Below are 19,922 nucleotides of genomic sequence, written 5' to 3' on the forward strand. Positions count from 1 at the left end.
GTTCTTCATGTCTGTTGTAATATGCAAATAAAAATATAGTTTGGATTATAGTACCTGCATAAATATAAGGAAATGAACGTGGTTTTATTTAACTGAAAATCTTATACACAACGTCAATCTTTCATTGCATAAGTAGGAACCGAGAAGTTTATTCCACGTTCCATCAAACTTACTCGAGTTGTTTTTGTTAACATTCGCAACGTATAAATTAAAATATTTCTCGACGACATTATTCGCAGAAGAATCCGATAAAACATTTTCAAAGCGATAACAGCGATAGAGAGGTGTAGCGTAGCTGTAGGCTGTAGGCTATGGGCTGTGGGTATGTAGATACTCGCGTGCACCGGTATAGTACATAGTATAGTGTAGGGAGCCGGTAATGGGTAGCTAGAGGTAGGTTATTTTCCTTCTCAGAAAAACACGCGGTGGTGAGCTCGCTGGCGTCCTCCGCGGGCGGAAAACCGGGCGGGCCGGGGGAGCGGGCGCGGGGCGGCGGCGGAGGGGGGGACCGCGCCCCATCCCGAGTCCTCCTCAGGCACGGCGGCGGCGGCCAGCAGCACTCGGCAGTCGCCAGTCGTGTGGCCGCGGCGGCAGCTGACGGTAGTGCACGACGCTCGGTGCGGCTGGATCGATATCAGGCGGCGCGGACACCGGCGCTCCTCGTTGCCATCTCTTCGGTAAGTAAAGCAATGTTGTTATTCGCTCGGCCGAGGAAGCGAGGCGGGCGTGTGGGCCGGCGCGCCGTCTGCGCGATCTATTTATAGCGGCGACCTCTCCTCTTGGTGCGCCATGGTCCCGGCTGCCGGCCGCCCGAGGGAGCGGTGACATTTACAATAATATTTGTATTTCTTATCGCTAGCCGACCGCGGGCGCAGCCGTGGAAACCCCCGCAGCCTCGTCGCGGCTCGGCCACCCGCCGTCCGTCGATCTTCTTCTTGTTTACCGAAAGGTCTCTTAGGTAATTGGGCCGCGTTGCGATTTACGATGTCGCTCGAGCGATGTTCGCGCGGCGCGAGCAGTGCGAGGGGGGCCGAAGGCCGGGGAGACGGGCGACGGGCGACGCCGCCGACAGGCAGTTGTGGGACTTCCTGCGAGGGCCGAAGAGGGGCCTCGAGTCTACCTTATCTGCAATCGATTCCGTAACGAGATAACTCCGATATGGGTACAACCGCTTGATAATTCAACACATTTGTGTTGCGATAAACAATACTATCTTGTATTTCCGAATTCTTAAATTTGCCATTATACGTACTCACCTGGGCCCTAAACGATGAATTTATTCGTCTACCATTGCCGATCGGCAGTGTCAACGAAGACAACTAGGACTACCGGGCGAAATTAGGGCAAACTTCGTGAGTAATTTTACTGACATCGCTCTATTGTTAATTTATTATGTAACATTGGAAACAAATGCTGCATTCCGTGTTAAAATGATATCAGTCGATCTCGAATAATCTGGATTCGTTTGATTAAGCGATACATAACCGAGTGATCTCCGCGAGCGATCGATATATCGGCAATCGCGCCGCGAAGAACTAGGAACGTATTTACAAACAGTCGCAGTCGGTCGCTAATTGCGGCCACCTTGACGCTTTATCTCGAACGTTATTATTTGTCAGACCTAATCTTCGGCCAACCGCGAGTTACTATCGGAGCGGCAGGCGGGCGCTTTTGTCGCAGTGTAAGTCATTATTATTACTAAAACAGCCGGCGGACAATGGCTGGTGGATGTCGAGTATTGCGTTGGCAGTCCGGGAGTCTGCTGTCTGTTCGTCCGTTGAGTGTGGAACCGAACCGCCGCCGTGCCCAGTAGTCGGGTTAGGGTGACCGATAACACATTCCTACCCCGGGCCCCCTCGCCCCCTGCAGATTGCCGATGGGCGATGGCAGATGCGCCGGGCTCTGAATACGTGGACCCCGATCACAATGGAAAGTTAACAGAGTTATCTTCGATTATCCATAAAGTAAAATGTAATTATCTGTACGAAAATGTATAAACATATTTTTGTATGATATTTCAAAGTATACTCGTCGATTCATTGAACACGTCGATAAAGGTAACCATAAATATGAATAATTATTTTTTCATACAGAAAATTCGATTTTACTTTTCAGATAATTGAAAATAACTTTATTTACTTCCCATTATCATTATTAGTACCCACCACAAATAGAAACAATTTGTTAATTTTCTTCAATTATTTTATTATTCTTACAGAAATTCGAAACGCATTACGTACCTACTTATTTATTACGATATTTATTAAAATATATTTTTTTAAATATCTAATAAGTACCTACCTTAAATGTAAACGAACGGGTTGTGGTCCTGCGGTAGTGCGGACTCACGGGTCAGATTCGAATTCCGGTCTACCACTATTTGATTTCCTTTTTCAAACATAACTATTTCTGTGCAGTTGAAATTGTCTTCAAAATTGTAATATTTCGGTAAATCGTAAGAACGAGAATATTTATGTTCTAAAAATGTTTTTGTATTTGTATTTTTTACACCATATTATGCCACGATGCCCAATTACAGTGGGGAAGTACAGAACAGAACACCCGGGCTTGAGAAAAATAACATGATTTTTTTCTGTTCTCACCGGGAATCGAACCCGGAACCTTCTGTGTCTGAGTGTCTTAGCAAGTGTCTTAGCTATTACAGCGCGGAGGCTGCCAACTTATTTTTCACTCAGTTTTATTGAATTTTTTTTTTTTATTTGAAAATTTATTTATAAACCCTTACGGATTATTACATTCATTTTACATAAAATAATATATACATTTTAAAACCGAGTGAAAAAGAAGAACATGAAAGAAATTATTTGATTTACACGTGTAAGTACAACTACCTACGCGGTATCTACAGCCGGGGTCTACGTTCAAGGCGCACGGGAAGAATGCGGTAGTGTGTTGTGACGCTGTCCCGTTGAGTTTAGATAGAAATTAGCCTGTCGGTATTTACGAATATATAATCTTGAATGTCTATGCGCGGATTTTTACCGAAAGTCTACCGGGCAGCCTCAAAATACAATATCGCATTCCTTCCGTGCGCCTTCAACGCCGACCCCGTCTATGCATTATGGATTGTAAAGATGAAATCAATAAAAATATTACAATTTTAGAGCCAACACTTGGAGTTGGCTATCTGTAGGAATGTGAGATGTTTTGCCAGTGGCCAGTGGCCAGTGGCAGTGGCAGTGGCAGTGGTGCGATGTGGTGTGAGGTGTGAGGTGTGAGGTGTGTCGGTGTGGTGTAGGTACGCTGGTGCGCAGTGTCGGTGTGGTGTCGTCACGGAGCCGCACTGTGGCCGCGGTCGGCCGCAGACGGATCAAGGTCTCTCGACCTGAATTTGCTCCATTTTCTGTCGCATCTAACTTCTTGCACGCTACGAATCAAATATTACAGCGATAAGCATTTTCACTGCGAGCAAATTATATGCGTGGTACTGTCGCCGAAGGTATCGCTTATCATCAGTGACTGAACAAACATTCCGATATAATTTCAAATCATCGTTCGTCATTTGTCATTCTTACGCACCTAATTGCCCATAGGGAACTGCATTGATAGGCACAGTGCGTTCGAATGTTTAATGGTCTATATTAATGTACCAGTGCCTGTCAAACCGAGTTAAAATTTAGTTTGCGTTTGAACGCGTACTATAATATTTTATTTGAAAACTATCTGTGACGCACAAATAAACAAAGGCCATTTAAGATTAAAATATTAGACTGCACTGTACTTCAATTTGATCATTTGTTGCACGTCAGTCTTACGCCTCAGGGCATCGTTTACAATGAGGCGTTAACAGAGTCATCTTCAACTTTCGGAAGAATCGAATTTTTAGTCCGAAAATTTTTATATTTGCAAGTATTTTTGTCGGTATCCCGTAATTGAACATGTTCCGAAAACAATTTTATACGAGTATTAAATTTTTCATTCAGAAAATTTAATTTTACTTAATAGTCCATTTCCGATTGTAATACGAGCCCAGGACCAGCATTACAAACGCTATCTTCATCGATACGTATCGAGACGGTAAAAAGTAAAATCAATATTTATGTAGGAAAATGTGTATATTTCTTAAAGTAACCTTCGTCGGTAACCTGTAATTGAACATTTTTAGAAAAAAAATGTAATTGTTTTTAATTTTTACACAGAAAACGTAATTTTACTTTGTAGATAAAATTTAAGAGAAACGTTAACTTCCCATTGTACGGGCCCCGGCGCCAGGCCAATGCCAATGAAATATCGCATTTTATATCAACTTTGCCGGGAATCGAACCCGAGATCTCTTGCATGGTTTGCTTTAAAAACGCGCCAACCACTCGACCACACGACGGAGAAATCTCCACACGATTTTATGTTTCAGGATTCTTACCTGAGAACAGACAATCAGTCAAAAACACTCGTCCAGGAATATGTTTCTATTTTACAAACATATCATTATTATTCAACCGCCCCCTCAGATCTGGTCTGCTCTTTTAGTTCACAAAAATAAACGGAATTTTCAAACGTAATGTTGAATTTTACACAATGTGTAAAGTGGCTACTTAAACCAGCCGACGAAATGTCATAAGCAGGTTCGACTTGTCACTACATTTGTGCTCTAATAGCAGCGGTTACTGGTCATTATCTGGTTTAAGTGATCACTTCACACACGGTTTAACATTCACCATACAGGTACAGCAATGTAAAAGGAACCGGGTTGGGGTCCCGTGTAGTGTATCGGACTTACGGATTAGAATTCCTACGTTCGAATCCCATTTCACCCGGAATATATTCCCTATTTTTAGCGGTTATTTTTTATGACCAGCAGAAAATAGCGTTAAAATATATCTGTACTTACTTAAATTATTTATTTTTAAACTTAAATAACGCCAATACACATATATATATATATATATATATATATGATTGAATGGCTATATGTCCATATCGTCGCCTTAATTTAAATACAATCTTAAGTTATTTTTTTCTGTATTTTATTGCGATTGAATATTTTTCGTAGCCTAATATATCATACGTCCCAGTCATTTAAATGAAGAAATTGTTAACAGAAAAGAGATAAAACACACTTCTTTGAATACTAAGTTTACATTCAAAATGACTGATTAATGAAGTTTTTATTGCCTCCTGCGAAGTTATCATTATTATTTATTTTATTTTATCAAAAAAGTTTATCAATTTTTTATATACAAATATATATGATACTTATTACATTTCTACCTCTCTAATGGAGTAAGATGCTCGTGTTTAGAGAGTGACGTTGTATCCGAATTTAGTGACTTACGTTGTATCCGAATTAAGGCGACGATATTATATATGCTTCCGAAAAATGTTGTGTTCTAAAATATCTATTATCTATCAATCGAAATAATAAATGTCGATGTATCGTTCGACGTTCGAGATCCAAATGCTTCGGAGATAGTGATAAACGACATTGTGAGGAACGGGAAGGTATTTCATCATTTCGCTCCCCCAGCTCTGGCGACCGCGCCCCGCCCGCCGTGGCCCCCCGCCCGCACCACCCCCGGCCCCCGGAGGACCCTCGCAGGGGATGTTGCAAGCAGCAAGCGTGTTAGATCCGTCGCCACGCAGGGCTGACGCACTACCCACACTCACATTACTTGAGCGCGATATTTTTTCTAAGAACGGTCGCCTGGGCCCCGATTACAATGGAGAGTTAACAGAGTTAAAGCAAAATCGAATTTGAAGTATCTTCGTCGGTATCCTGTAATTAAACATGTGAAGAAAAATCTTACAAATATACACATTTTCGTGTAGACAATTACATTTTATATTATGCAAACAATGCAAATACTTAGGGAGGTAATGAGGAAGTTCAGTGGTTATTATTTATTTGTTAGTTGGCTATCAAACTAATCTAAAATAAATTTCATGTATCGTATTATCAGCGCTATGATTTTTTGTAATGAAGTTTTGTAATTTTGAAATAACTCCACCTGTGATGTCACTAGTTCTCTTCGTTAAGTTCTGCTGATTGGTGAGTTGGCTCCCCATAAACCGGAAATCTATCAAAACACTCTATCATTGATTGTTTCGTTAGAACTTGTGACTTAGTTCAAAGTAGTTCATTTCTATTAAAATCATTTTTATTATTTTTATCATACATTTTAGAGAAACTTCGCCGTTCAATTAAATGCCCTAATTTTTACCGCGTGTAAGAAAGCATTTTTATATCTAATTTTCCGTAGCACTGAACTTCCTCATTGAAAATAATTCTGTTAACTTCCCATTGTAATCGAGGCCCTGGTAGTTCTATGCAAATACTTAGGGAGGTTTTGACTCCCAATTGAATCCACAAAAAGATTATTTTTTCACGGAGCTATAGTCTTGTTCGTAAATATAATAAAAATGTTCATAATCATGTATCACGATGTGGGTGCAGATCTGACGATTCAATCAAAAAACATTTTGTTTTTTTTACATCATAGCAGGCCTGAGGCCCAATTACTGTGGTCGATAAATCACATTTAATTTTTGTGTTCTTGTCGGGAATCGAACCTGAAGTCTTCCGTGCTGAGTCAAGCGTCTTAGCTATACATACGCCCCGGAGGCCGAGAATTTTATTTCTAAACAAAATGATTCGGGGCTATTCACTAAATCACTTCCATAGGCACTCCGTAACTTTTTACATTGAAAGTTTACTTGACGCTTTTCTTTAAAAAACTTAATCTTAAAGAAAAAAATCTTTACAAGAAATTTTAGGAAAAAATCATTAAACAATTTAAATGTTAAAGATTAATAACATTTGATACTGAAAGATATTTCAAGACCGATAAATAATATTTTCGAAAAGGTATTATGGAAGCCTAGAAATTTGCAGGGCTTATAACCCGTCATTGGCTGGTTTAAGTTATCAATTAGACTGTGTTATATGAATTATTTTGCCTATCTTTTAAGATCCTTATTTTTTCTGTTCTTCTTTCTGTTGTTTTTTGTTTAAAGAACTAAAATCTTTAATGATGGGGGTGAGAATTTACGTTATTATTTCACTTACTAGGAAACGCCTAGAAATGCGTTTCAATTTTTATACTTCTTTGATCCGACATCTAGGACGAGTTGTCCGTTATTTGTTTCTCGAAAATTCACTATAAATAAGGTAAAAGAGATATGGCGTAAAAACATAACATTTCTAAAGAGTGAAATTTGCAAGGTGTTGGATTGAGGATCGTCATGCTGTAAAAGCCTTTTGTATTCGTAGTAAAATGTACGCTGTAATGTGGCAGCCCCGTGAGCCCCTGTCCGCTGGCACTGCCCACTAGCCGCTTCAAGCAGTACACAGTACAGGAATATCTCCTCCACAAGCCACAGCCGCTGGCATCCCCCCCACTCATCCCCTCTCACTCCACAAAACGGTTGCGGTCCTACCCACTAGAGTACACCTAATCTTTTGGACATCCTTATTTTTCTCCTCGTCGCTGGCATCCTTTGTCGCTGTTCGAATAAAACCTTGGCCCGGGTATGACAATAACGAGGCCAAATCGCATCCAACCAGCTCTTATTTGCGGCATGAAGTTGGTTGATTCGCCTCGTTCGTCGTATAGCGCATTTGGCTACCGTGCCTAGATCTCTGTCCTAGGTTACATGACCGGAAAAGTCGCATAATATTGGTAGGTGTATTTTCACGACAGTGCGCGATGTTTCATAGTTTTCCTTCACTGGTATCAGAAATTTGAGACATTGGATACCCTGTAATCGGTGTAAGTAGCAATGCAATGCATTATACGCCATTAGTTGCAGATATGGGAAGGGTAAAGTAGGTAAAAGATCAAAGAGTATATCAATATTCAATGCCAAATTATAGGGAAAAGTCATAACTAAACGAAAGAGTAAAGTAAATCCTCTGTCTAATAAATTGGCTTTCGCGAAATTGTTCACCTTAATTTTTTTATATCTTCAACATTATAGTAACTGCACGGACTAAATTAAATATCTGTGATAGAACATTTAAGTTTGTAAGTTAAAATTTTTGATGGAAGTTCATTGTAATTTATTATATAAATTTGTGGATTAAAGTATCACTCGTCTTTTATTTATATCTGTGATAGGGCACTAAACTGAATAAAAACTTGTTTTCTTAAACGCCTTTGAAGCTATTTTTATCCTTTATCTTTTTTAATGAATTGTGGTAAAACTCACTTATAAAATATTATGTACTTACTTTAAAAAAATGAATTTATGCTCGTTTATAATTCAAAAATATTTCAATTTTGGCACCGTTTTCTTTAACTGTTAAATAGCCGTGTTAGAAAATTCCAAGACGCAAACTCCTTATAAATTATGTAAATCGGTACCTACTAGGAACGTAAATGTTGTTTTTAGAGAAATGTGAATTTTAGTTAAAATTTTAAACCCAAATATTTAATTTTATGACAATTTTCTAAGTCGTAAATACCTTGTGCTAGAAAAATGGGAATAAAGTTGGTAGAGTGGGATTCGAACCTCGGATCTTTGATCCGTGAGTCTACAGCCGAACCCAGATTGCAAAGTAATTAGCCGATATTGTTACGAATTAGGAATATAATATATAACAAAATAATGTTATGAAATAAAATTAGTAAAATGATATTGTATTAATATAATTTCAAAAGCACAGCTTTCAAGAAAAATTACCCCAAGGTTATAAATATAATTAAAATTGTAATATGTAAAAACGTTATAATTGTTATTTGGGTCTTTATGAATTCGTATTTTCGTGATAGATACTAGGTACTATTGCGCCAATTTCTTGTACATTATTTATCAGTAAAACTTATCGTATTGATTGTAAAAATTTATCTACTTTGGAGATGGCTTCAATTACGTTGTGGTCCTATAACGTAGTCTTTATTATCGGAGCCAAATGACTGTTAATTGTCAGAGTCCCTCCGTGTCGACGTACTTTCGTATTCTATTATAGTTTGTCATGGACAGAAACCAGACTCACGCAACCGCCTATCTCGGATAAATAAGATGGAGAGAAACAAGTTTTCTCCTGAAATCTCTAAGATTTGAGAATATCAGTCGGCGGCCATGTTTACGTGCCATCCTCGTGGCATAAGTGGGAAGCATCCCTTCAACCGGTTTTCATTTTGTAGCTAGAAAAGGAAAGATGTGTAAGATGGTAGAAAACCACATCTTGTCTAATCATATTTATTTTGAAATTCGCGTTTCTCAAGATTACAATATTACATTTTACTGAGCACTCGTACTTATGTATATGCATTAATTAGCTCTTGTTGCGTGTTGCACGTTAATTTTAGATAAATGTAATAATTATCAAGACGTCTCAGACAAATTATATTGTTCGGGCTCAACAATTATTATTTGCAACAGTACGACTTCGATTAATTTCCGCGTTTACTTATCCCTTAGTATGTCATGTACTTATAGGTAAACCTAACAAGGTAAAACTTAGTCTTCTTGATTTTTTTTGTTGTTTAAAAGTACATTCTGCAATATTGGTATTAACATTACGTGTTGTTGTTATTCCGCTATCATTTTTTAAAGTTGAGCTCTACACACTTAACACCGTTCTTGACAATGTCAGATACTTCTTCGTTACATTATACATTTACATACATCGTATTCTGTGTAGTACGATGTTGATTTAAAAAATGGAAAACCGAATCCTGGATCTCCGATCCCCTGGCTAACACTTTACCACACTCCTGCGAAGTTTGACAGCTCATACGTTTCGTAATATAAGACTTTTATAACATAACGAATAGACTTCTGGTTTCCAATTTACAAAGTGGTAGGTGAAGAACCCCAGCCACCGTATTTACAGCGCAAGATTCTCATATAAAACACCGAGCTCTCTCATCCCCGATACCTGCCCCGCGCCCCCTGCCCGCCCCGGCCGATCTCCCCATCGGCATCGCGGAGTAGGGCGTGTGTCCAGTCCAGTCCAGTGACAGTGAGTCACACGTGTTCGGTAACGTTAGTCAGAAATGTATAACAACTAACAACGTATCGGTGAGTAGATATCATTACTGGAACATCAGCCTAGCACTGTAATAGCAGTGACTGTCAAATTCCGTATTAGGCGCTGACTTTAGGTCACACCAATGCGCAATGGGACGTTGAACCAATAATAATATGCAAACATTCTATTCTATTTTTATTACGCTTTCCGTGCCTACCAAAGAAAACGGGTGGACATTACATGACAACTTGAAATTGCATTTGTTTCATCGCCGTCATATACAGACGATGTTATTTCATTCCAGCTGAACATCGACATATTAATACATAGACGCGCCCTATAGAGCAAAATATTTTTAAAAGTAGTGACGCGAAAACGTACCCATAGTTACTAAATTTGTTTGTTTTTACCAGGTATGCATTTAACGATCGTGCATATGCTACCAAAATAAATGTCCTCCAAATTATTATTTTTTAAAAATGTATTTTGATGTTAACAATCGGCATTAGTTTTTGGTGTATCCCAATCAGATTATTTCCTCTAATTCCTTATAATTTTGACACATTTATTTCTTTTCTTATGGAGAAGAGACCGCCATATGAACCCCATTCGGTGTCAGGTTGTAGTCCTCGATAGTGTCGCGAACTCAGACCGGAGGTCCGAGATTCGATCTTCGCCCTACCACAATTCGATTCTCTTATCTGGCACGGAGTTATTTACGGCTTTATGGCTTTAAAATATAAATGTTTGTGAAATTCATAAGAATGCAAATTTTCCTTAAAAAAAAACCTAAAATTTTCCCCATTTTGAATTTTAAGATTTCTACTAGAGTACTAATACATCCGATATGCATATTCTCCCATTTTATTTGAAGATGCTAAGTTGAAACCTTTTCTTTTTTAGGTACATTTCCTATCATATAAAAATCGTTTTTTCTGTGTATAAGTAAAAGTATTGAGAACTACGATTCGATTTCCTAATGGCGACAACAATAAATCCGTAACTGAATTACTCAAATTACGAAAGTAAAATAGACATGTACTTCTCGTATGTATATAGTAATTAACGAAGTACAGTTATACTGCTGAATTTGTTTTTTCCTTTTTTCTCTTTTTGTAAATCTTAAATTTTCATTTAACTCGCACTAAATGTTGAATATTTCGATCTATCCGTGTTGGCGAATAAAAGTTGTTACTTAGATGATGCCCATAATGTCTCAGCAGAAATTTGATTGAGTCACCTTTGAATAGGGATTTCTCGGCAACCGAAGACCAGCTGCAGTGAGGTATATTATACCTCTAGTATGCGCCCAATGCCCGCATCGTCTGCACTCGCAGCCATTATTGCTTCTTATAACCTGCGGATCGCAGCACTATAGACTAGTGTGCGTTTATGAAGTTATATAAGTCCACGGTCACAGTTGTAGTCTATACCTATACACTGTACAGACTATACAGTGCCAGCGGACGGGCTCCGGTCGTATTCTGAATCCTCTACCATGATGAGCCAACCTACGCCTCCCGTGGCCGCTTCTTGTACCCGTTAAGTTGCTCGGCCGTGGGATGAGTTCCATAGCCAAACCGCATAATATAATTCAGTACAATGCCAATTTCAATCTTCGTCGCTAATGACTTTCCTGGCAATACTAGATCACACGGGCAGACTCGCGGACCTTCTTTATCCCCGAAAACATCTGACCAACACAGCTGCTGTGTCACATTCTTTTGAATGTGCGATGACGTACATAATGTGCGAGTATGTATTCTAATTAGTACATGCATACATATAATCGACACAGTATTATCCGATAAAACGGTCTAAATTACTCATTAGATAAAAACATTTTGATAGCTACGCGGAAGAAAATTTAACGTCTGTGATTTTTTTAGATTTTTCATTGATGTTTCTTTTTACCGTATCGTATAGGTAACCTTCATGATGTTTAGTTTAGTTTCCAAAATAGTAATTTAAAGACAATGTGACATCCACGAGTTCTCCTTTTAAATATTGTTGTTATAAAACTACAAAACATTTGCCAGAAATTTGTGTGCTTTTCAGTATCAATCATCTTCGTCTTAATAGGTGATCCGATTGAAGGTGACCTTATCGACGAATCCATCGTCTCTCTTCTTGTATTTTGTACCTGATTGTACACTGATTTTATAATTTGTTCTGTATATTATTTGTTCAGTCTATGTTTCGTTGAATATTATAATACAATAATATTATAATATAAGCATAATATTATTAGCATCTTCTTTATATATATAATTCCTCTGTACATGTGATGTCACCGTACTCCTTCTAAACGGCTTAACCGATTTACGTGCGGTTTTCAGAGAAATATAGATCTTTGCGCTGTGCGTGTTCGTAGATATTAAAATCTTTCTTCTAATATGTATAAAAGAAATTAGGAGCACAAATGTTTTATTTAGCGATCTACCAGGGTTACATTCGAAGAGAATGCATTTGCAAAAAAATGAAAAGATGTTGTTTTTTTGTTTATAAAAAAAGTTTGTTTTTGTATGTTTACAAACAGCATTTGTTTTTTGTGGATCTCAATCAGATTATTTTCTTAAATTCCTTGTAATTTATATCCATTTCTTTCTTTTTATTGGATTTTTAGTTGCACTAAAATAATATTTAACTCAATTCATTTTTAAAAATTGTATTCCTACATAAGTACACCCCTTTGTTGGTGAGACGACCGGAGTTCAAACTCCGGTCGTCTCACCAACACCAAGTTTGCAAAAAGAATGCCATATTTCAAAAAATAATTATTTTATGTTTTTGAATTCAACCATAAACAAGTACCTAGGTACCTACTTAAATGAAATATTTTAATATTATCAATTTTAAGTTTTGGAATTTCATCACAAACAAGTAGTTAGGTACCTGCTTATCAATGAAAAGTCTTTTTTCAAGCCAATAGCAGGGAAGCCAACGTTCGGGCGGGACAACGTCTGTCGGGTCCGCTAGTATTATATAATATTATAATATCAGTAAATTATGCTCTTCAGCGCACTGACGCCTAGAGAGGTGATTTTAGCAAAAATGGCGCTATAACCATAACTATACTAAACCGAAATTCCTTTTAACCCTTATTATTCTTGTGATGTTTAAAAATATTGTTGCTATTTTATCACCCCCTTTTCTGTTAGCATTATTAATTACATAATATGGTTTATTATATAAATAAAAGACTTCTGATACTTAGTGATAGTGATGAAAACGATGAAACCGGTCACTGAATATTTCGAATTTATGGATTAAAGTATCACTCGTCTTTTATTTCTATATTTTTTTATCGATCTTAAGAATCATTAATTTTGTGTTTTACGCCCTAAATATATATTTTTTTAATATCCCCACGTTAAAATGTCACAAAATGTCGTATCGAGTGATTTAACATCATATTTAATAATGTATAAAATATTATGTTTAATTTTGTATTAGATAACAATCTCTGTCAACTGCATTGATTATTTTATAAAGGGATTTATTATTGTGAACATAATAATAAATAACAATAAAATGATTCATTATATTATGATAGTGTTTTCACACTTAAGAACTACGAAGACAGAATAGAGTCTAGAGCTTAACCGAGATGCAGTTTAACTCGTTCCGTGGGACCAGGGGTGCTATTCTGAATCTACTCGCGGGGGTTGAGAAAAATTATACCTGGGGATTATTATTTATTGCATGCGACTACACTTTGCTTCATATATGGCCACACTTATGATTAAATATCAAATTACGTTAAATGAATACGAACACGTGAAACCAAACATGATGATTTTCATTTAGAACAAAACATTCAATAAGGTTGAATAAACCGTATTAGTTTTTTAAAACAATTTCATACATCATTTGACCTTTAATCATCAGTACGGCCATATATGACCCAAAGTGTATTCGCATACAACAAATTTGAATTCTCTTTTTATTTCTACACCCGCGATAACATCGCTAACAGCACCCCAGGGTGCGTATTTTGATGGGAAGTTAAAATTTATCTTTAATTTTATCTACAAAATAAAATAAAGTTTTCTGTATGAAAAATAGAATATGTTTACAACTTTTTTTTCTCAACATAAATAAATATCGATATTAGTTTATACCGTCTCAGTATATACCGTTAAAGATAGCCGTTCATAATCGCGGCCCAGTTCTCTTACTATATTGATATAAATACTATCGTGATATACGAGATGAAAAATTATCTAAAAAATGAATATGAAAGTCTAGGTATTGTCAAGGCTTATAACCTCTCATTGGGGCTGGTTTATTTATTTAAACGCCTTGTTGGCTTTTACATGTTTTAATATATTTAAATATAAAGAACAGACATATATTTTACACAAAAGTAGCAAAAAATTGAAATGAAGTAATAAGAATAAGAAAATATATATATATAAAAGCTAATCTTACATATAATACATACATACAAATATTCCAGTGGAGAGAACAGAAGTTCATTTTTTCCCATCGGTTATATTAAAATAATCTTAAAATTAGAAGAATGTAGAAAAATAATAATTAAGAATACAAATCTAAGTTAATAAAAGGTACCAACTTAAAACAACATAGTATTATTTGAGTATTCAAGTTTGTGCATCATTTAAAATTCTGTTTAAAAAATGTTTAAAATTCCATATGTCCACAGGTAATGTATGTACATTTCTGGTTTTTCCTTCTTCAGCGTTCCGGTGTATCTTTATCTGCAATATTTTAATTTTTACATAATTATTTTCTTTATTTATCATTTATAGTAATGTAAAATTTTAATTTATATTTATTCAATAAATAAAAAAAAAGGCGCGAGGTCTCAATATTATAACAGTAAATAATCTGGTGCAAAACTCCCTTTGTTTCTTTGTGGTAACATTACTTTATCAATAACTCGGCTACTGTTAAGAAATACGTACATTTGTAAACAGTGTAATAGTCCCACACAGCATTTCTTTTGTCTTTGACATGACTGACTCAACATGTTCGTTCCTTTAAATAAAGTTTAATGTGACGTTTCGTTTCGATTTCCGTGACGTTGAATGTAATAAACATTAAGGTGTACTTACCTGTATTTTTGATGACATTAATTTCCTACGTCATAAGATTACAAATTTAGATGAACGTTTAAGTAATATCTAGATAATAACAATTAAATACTCTCGTGGCATCGTTTGCCCATGGGATGCAACTCTTACCTATTACTAGTATCAACACATTTTTATTAGCGTAATTTATTATTTCATCTTATGAACCATTAATTTATTCATGAACATTCATTTTATTAAATTGAGAGATTTATTTATAGGTATATAATCGTATTATGCAGATGTGTATGTCGATATACTCGTTAAATTACCTGACACGAAAACATTAAAAATATTAGGTGTTAACATAAAGCTTGTCCGTTTTTATCAAAATTTTAAAATGAGCTCCAAAAAATATACGAAATGATAAAGGTTTATGCGTCATTCGAAAGAAAAAATTCTGCTCTACAAGATATTGTGTTTGTTTTTACGTCACATGTATTATTTTATTTGATTACAAGCCTACAAAATGGATGTCAAGCAGACGAAAATGATCATTTTCGACACCCCTTCTGTTAAGCTGCAAAGCGGTGTACGGTGAAGATGCCATGAATTATTGAAAATTCTGCTCTACAAGATATTGTGTTTGTTTTTACGTCACATGTATTATTTTATTTGATTACAAGCCTACAAAATGGATGTCAAGCAAACGAAAGTGATCATTTTCGACACCCCTTCTGTTAAGCTGCAAAGCGGTGTACGGTGAAGATGCCATGAATTAATGACTAATTTGTTGTAAAACAATGAAGGAGAATACATTATTAACTATTTTTATTTTTCATGTCCTCTTGTTCTCTTCATTTGGAAAAAAACGGACAAACTTATGTTAACACCAACAATATTTTCTTTTTTCGATCAACATTGTTACTCACACTTACGAAGAATGAGTTTATATTATTAATTAAATATATATTGTGTATTTTTTTATATACTTTAGTGTTGAAATAAGTGGAGGATGAAATAAAATGAATAAATGTAGGTACCTACCTATTTATAATTATAAATTAATGCGCGTCTCGCTCATGCAACAATGCTTTATCTAGCTGGATTCTTATTTGAAGCCTGAAATTCACATCAAATGCAAATTCATTTGTTACCTACTCACACTCGATTAAATCCATTGCTGTCGCTTTTTGTGACTGATTTGAATACAAAAATATCCCTTTCTTCACGTTTTAATAGTTATACTCTTATCATAATAAATTCTACAACCACCTTTTCACGTTTCCCGCCTGCTGAAATAATGTAATTTTTACCTACGTACACATCTTCTTCTTTGTGTCGCGTGTCAGGTCCCCCCTACGCCGACGCCGGCGCCGATGTTGGGGATGACTGAGGCGAATGTTTTTTCGCTCCATAGTGATATTCTGGGAAGTGTTACTAGAGAGGTTTCCCGTTGCCTTATCCAGGAAATTTCAGTAGGGGTGAAAACTTTTATAGGGGTTTTCTCGAAGAACTTGCAATCCGAATACAATGGGAAGTTAACAGAGTTATCGTCAATTGTTAAAAAAGTAAAGTAAAATATTTTTTTTGTTAAAATTTTTTATTTATATTTAAAAAAATAAATAAACGTATTTAATTGCAGGTACTGATGACGACTTTTAATTCTCATACGAATACTCGTATATACATTTTCGTACAGAAAAAAATATTTTACAGACAATTGAAGATGTCTCTGTTCATTGCGCATTGTAATCGGGGCCCAGGGATGTTAAAACACAACAACCTACTGTTAAGTAAATAACAGCATTCATCGATACTATTCCTGGCCGATTACCTTTCGTTCCCATCCTTCCTTTGACTCATCCTTATGGTACCTATCTAACATCAAGATAGAAGATATTCAAAATTAGAAGATTCGGATTTAGAACAAAAACCAAACAACATTTTTGACTTCACATAAAATCGGAAAAAAAGAGTGCTTGGAATCGTCGCGCGTCGTGGAAAACATTGTTACATTTTATAGTTCATTTTGTCATCCAGTTCCCGAAATTGAAGAACATTCAGATCATATTAAAAGTAGGTATCCATTCCGTGTTCCTATCCTTTCTTCAAATATTTCCCTATCACAAAACCGAATGAAATTCGTTTTTAATTTACAGTCCGCTTTTACGTTTACCTTTAAACATGTCCTCCAGTTCTTCGTTAGTTGGTGGTTGGCTGCTTCGATGCATTGAGCCGACTTCTTCTGGGAAAAATCACCACTCTTCAAGGAAAAGTCACCACTCTTCAATTACAAACATACCAACTTTTTAAATTTAATTTATTATGGCTTTTACCATTCTTGGTAACATTAACCAGAAACATACAATATTTACACATATTATATGGGAACAAAACAAGGCAGAAAAATCAGATAAACGCGTGTTTTCAAATTTCTATAAATTATTATCATCTTACCCCATCCCCACAGTTAAATCAATTCTCTAGACGTAATTTCATAAAATTTAGATAAACTATGAAATATTTTAGAGTAATAACACCTTCTTAGAAATTAAAAATCTAGTTTCGAACCATTATTTTGATTCATATGAAATCAAACTCCTTCATTCTATAACAAGTAAAGGTCAAATAATGAAAACTACATTTGTCAATATCATATTTAAAAACTTCCTTACCATTACTTACAATATTCCCGTTTTATAAACCACCCCCTTCTTTATTAGCTCCTCCCACCCCTATCAGTACCTAGATTTTTCATTTATGTTATGTTTATAATAACACCTGTAGATGGAAGGAACTGTGCCTACCGAAACTAGTAGTGCATTGAAACTCAAGTGGTCTAAAAACAAAATGTTTTATTAATTATATATTTAATCACCTCATTCCAATAAGTTAATGCCTATTCAATAAATAATATAACTGTATGTTTTTTTTTTATCGATTTATTTTACGTTTGTGAATGGTCAATTTCGTTTGTTCTTCTTTAACTCTTTTATTTTGTTTTTTTAAGCACAATACCTGCACACATATATGAAGATGATAACTCTACATTTCTCCATCAATCGAACAAATCTTTTTTCTTTGCGATAGTAAAATTTCCATCGTCTTTGATAATTTCTGAAGCTCGCTGATTTTCAGATCAATTTACGATAATATGAATTAATAATAATAATAATAATAATATAGATAATATAATATACTTACACAATGAGGAAGATTAGCGTCACCAAAAATTACACTTAAAAATATTTTTTATGCTTGATTACCTATGACTTGCTTGACTACCTATGTTTCTAATATACCCGTATATTATAATTGTACGACAACTTCATTATGTACGAAGAAAAGTAATGGACTTTTATGTACTTAATTGTGTACGAAAATGTTTGAAATACATTTCTAATGCGCGTTGTAATGCGTCATAGCTTTGGCCCACAATAATTATTCGAACGGACCAATTGTCAAAAGTGTGACATCAAGTTTTATCCCCCGGCGTGTGACGTCATCATTCTGCGTACCTAAAAAAATCCATTGAGAATTTAAAAAAGGAAATTAAAAATAAATAAAACAAACATAATATTTCGATTGCCATCGTTTATTTATTTTTATTATTTAATTAATACTTCGCAAGAATCCATTATATAATTCAATTAACAGTGTATTGCTCACTGGGAAAACCCGTACCAAGGAAGACATTTTACTATTTATACATATATTTTTGATTACAATATTTTAATGAATTTTAAATATTTTTTGTTTAGCAACTTAAAACTAAAAATTATGCAAAACTTTTCATACTCATAACTCATCAGCATATTATTTTTTTGTAAAAAGAAATATTTTCAACCGGTTGTAAATAACTCGCTATTAGAAAATGGGAATCAATTTGGGGTAAAGTGGGGTTTCAACCTCGGACCTCTGATCCGTGAGTCCGTGGCACAATTTTTTTAGCCACTAGACCACAACCCGATTCAATGTTATTCAAAATCGGTGTTTTATACAAATGTTTACGTATTTTAGTATATAGGTAATGTAATCCCACAGACCCACACCAAGCACGCGAGCTCTCGTCTTTTCTAACGTGGTACATATTTAGTTTTTTTTAAACTTACTGTTACTTTTACCTGTACCTTCTGTTTGTTTTCTTATACTTAAAATGTATTTATTTATTATATATACGGCCTAAGCGAATTACAACGGTTATACGACGAAACATGTGTATGTACAAGAAAGAAAGAAGAATGTAGCAAAGGCAAACAAGGGTAATAAAATAATGGTATACAATAAGTTTAAGAACACGATCAACATATAAGACTTCGAGCTAACCCATGCCAATCCACATTCATCCCACACTGTTTTAGTGGCGAAGAAATCTACGAAAAGCCCAAAGAATTCCAAGTTGTGTGACGAAATGTACACATCCTGGACATTGGGGCATAAAAACAAAAGTTGCTCTTAGCAGATTTGATAAATAGCAGATTTTTACTTCTGGTGACACGGTTGGGAACATGAAAAGAAATTTATTGCAACAGAGATAGGACATCACTAATAGAATTAAGTATTTTGAAAATGCATATCCATCTTAGTTGAGACATATTAAGAGATTGCTTTATTTCAAATCAGGGATAATTACCCCTTTGCAATCCGAGCAATCATGCTACTTTTCTTAGAAAATGGTGTTGGACAGACTCGGTGTGGTCAATATGAGTCCTATAGAATGGAGACCAAATTAGAGAAGCACATTCTAATTTGTTTAAAAAATTACTAGTATTTTTATTTATTTAATTGTTTAGTTATCTTATATTACAATTAGTATATTAACTAATATTTACGCTTACTTTAATTACATATCTATTTACATCATCTTACAGTAAACATGACATTTCTATTTAAATTCATTTAAACTCTTTTCATTCTTCATACATTCTAGCATCTCTTCATACTTT

The 19,922-nt window shown here is 35.4% G+C and overlaps 1 protein-coding gene across 3 annotated transcripts in view; it reads left to right on the plus strand.

Moving 5' to 3' along the window:
• The first annotated feature begins 477 nt into the window (after window positions 1–477).
• LOC148271130 (uncharacterized) overlaps window positions 478–19,922 on the plus strand; it is a 73,722-nt gene continuing 54,277 nt past the window's right edge. The window contains exon 1 of one of the 3 annotated variants that reach the window (XM_088241802.1): window positions 478–677. The gene's annotated coding sequence lies outside the window, so the exon portion shown is untranslated. The remainder of the gene's footprint in view (window positions 678–19,922) is intronic. The other 2 variants (XM_088241801.1, XM_088241799.1) reach the window with 2 other exon arrangements.

Source organism: Micrasema longulum, unplaced genomic scaffold (assembly GCF_059751315.1).
Source record: "Micrasema longulum isolate JH-2025_06_02 unplaced genomic scaffold, ASM5975131v1 h1tg003078l, whole genome shotgun sequence".
In the NCBI taxonomy this organism is placed as follows: Eukaryota; Metazoa; Arthropoda; class Insecta; order Trichoptera; family Brachycentridae; genus Micrasema; species Micrasema longulum.